We start from the raw sequence: 2,165 nt of genomic DNA on the forward strand, positions 1-2,165 counted from the left end.
TATATATATATATATATATATATATATATTTACATTCTGAGTTCAAATTCTGCCTAGGTTAATTTTGCCTTTTATCTTTCCGTGGTCGATAAAATAAGCACCAGTCATATACTGAGGTCGATTTAATAGGTTTCCCCTTCCCTTAAAATCGTCTCAACAGGGGCTAGAATTAGAAAGAATTATCCAAGATATTCCGCCCAAGACCATTCTCTTTGTTTTGTTTTTGACACAGTGTATCTAGGAACAAAAATCCAATCATTTCTTAAGACAGAGATTTCTCAAGATATGAGATGGGAGAGATTTGGCTGCTATTTCTAGCAGCGACTCCTTCAAAAGCTGCTGTTGTTTGAACTCAGGTCAGTCATGATCGAGTAGTTTATCCGATCAAATCGCTCCAATGACCATCCAGTCTGAATACATATCCAGGACGACATTGTCCGGTGATTTATTCCTGTTTTAAGATGCCCGAAGGAAATTTGAAGGGATTTAGCTGTTATTATTAGCCGGTTGAGCAAGACGGTGAGCTGACAGAATCGTTAGCAAATCGGGCAAAGAAGCTTAGCGGGATTTTGTCCATCTTTGCGATCGGAGTTCAAATTTCACCGAGGTTGACTTTACCTTTCATCCTTTTGGGGTCTATGAAATAAGCATCAGTTGAGCACTGGGGTCAATGTAATCGACTAGACCCCCTTCCCCTAAAATTTCAGGTCTTGTGCCTATAATAGAAAGGGTTATTATGTGGTCGAGTGACTATGTGAAGAACTACATTGCCTGATAAGTTGTTCCTGTTTTAAGACTGTCGGGTGTTGATTGTGGGAATTTAGCTGCTATTTTTACCAGCTCGTGTGATTATGTACAATATTTTTCGTTACTTATTCCTCCCAGCGTTGATTATTATCCCTCATTAATATTCGTTCTCGTCCTCATTATCTCCCCCACCTCCTCAGTTATGCATCCTCTCCTAATGTTCTTTTCCTCCCTTATTGGCTTCCCTGCCATACACCCCCTTTATTTCCTCCCCGTATTGGCTGTTCCAACTCATCTATTTTCTCTCTCGGATGATTATCCTCCCTCACCGCCTCGCATTCCGTAACCTCCACCAGCGCTGTTCCACTCTTCATTGCACCTCCCTCGTGAGTGTCTCCTTATCCTACTTGCTTCGTTAACCCAAACAGCTGACATTATATTCTTATTATTTATTAATTCTTTTTCGTCTTTTTTTTTCCAGTGACGTGGTTTTGTCCTTGCACACAACTACAATCATTATTTTCCTTCCTGCTTTTCAATCTCGTCGTTTAAAACATCGTTGCCTTTTGTATTATCTCACTTCCTCTCTATTCTTGCAGGACGTTGACCAGCGAAAAACTGATCTCTGTTTCTCTCTCTTTGTTTCTCACCCTCTCTCTACCCTCCAATCTCTCTCCCTCCCCCTCCAATTCCTTTTATTTTGGTTTTCATTTTTGGAATTCCGTTTTCATTCTACCTTTTATCCTTCATTGTTTGTTTGTAACTTAGTTTACTTTTTCTATTCTTCATCCTTCTCTAAATACTCTTCTTCTCGATGTCATTAGCCTATAGCTTCTATTGTACCGATTCTTTGAACGTAGACACGAAAAAAAAATTTATTCAGTTATTTATTTATTCGATCCTGCTTTTGTGCTAATGGATGCCTCTAAACATTTATCTAAACATAATTGTGGTGATATTGTAAGTATTTTCTGATATTGTGAACAAAACTGTGGTGATATTGTAAATATATATATAGGAGTGGCTGTGTGGTAAGTAGCTTGCTTACCAACCCATGGTTCCGGGTTCAGCCCCACTGCGTGGTACCTTGAGCAAGTGACTTCTACTATAGCCTCGGGCCGACCAAAGCCATGTGAGTGGATTTGGTAGACGGAAACTGAAAGAAGCCTGTCGTATATATGTATATATATATATATGTATATGTGTGTATGTTTGTGTGTCTGTGTTTGTCCCCCCAATATCGCTTGACAACCGATGGTGGTGTGTTTAGGTCCCCGTAACTTAGCGGTTCGGCAAAACAGACCGACAGAATAAGTACTAGGCTTACAAAGAATAAGTCCCGGGGTCGATATGCTCGACTAAATGCGGTGCTCCAGCATGGCTGCAGTCAAATGACTGAAACAAGTAATAGAGTAATA

Source organism: Octopus bimaculoides, chromosome 25 (genome assembly GCF_001194135.2).
Source record: "Octopus bimaculoides isolate UCB-OBI-ISO-001 chromosome 25, ASM119413v2, whole genome shotgun sequence".
Lineage (NCBI taxonomy): Eukaryota > Metazoa > Mollusca > Cephalopoda > Octopoda > Octopodidae > Octopus > Octopus bimaculoides.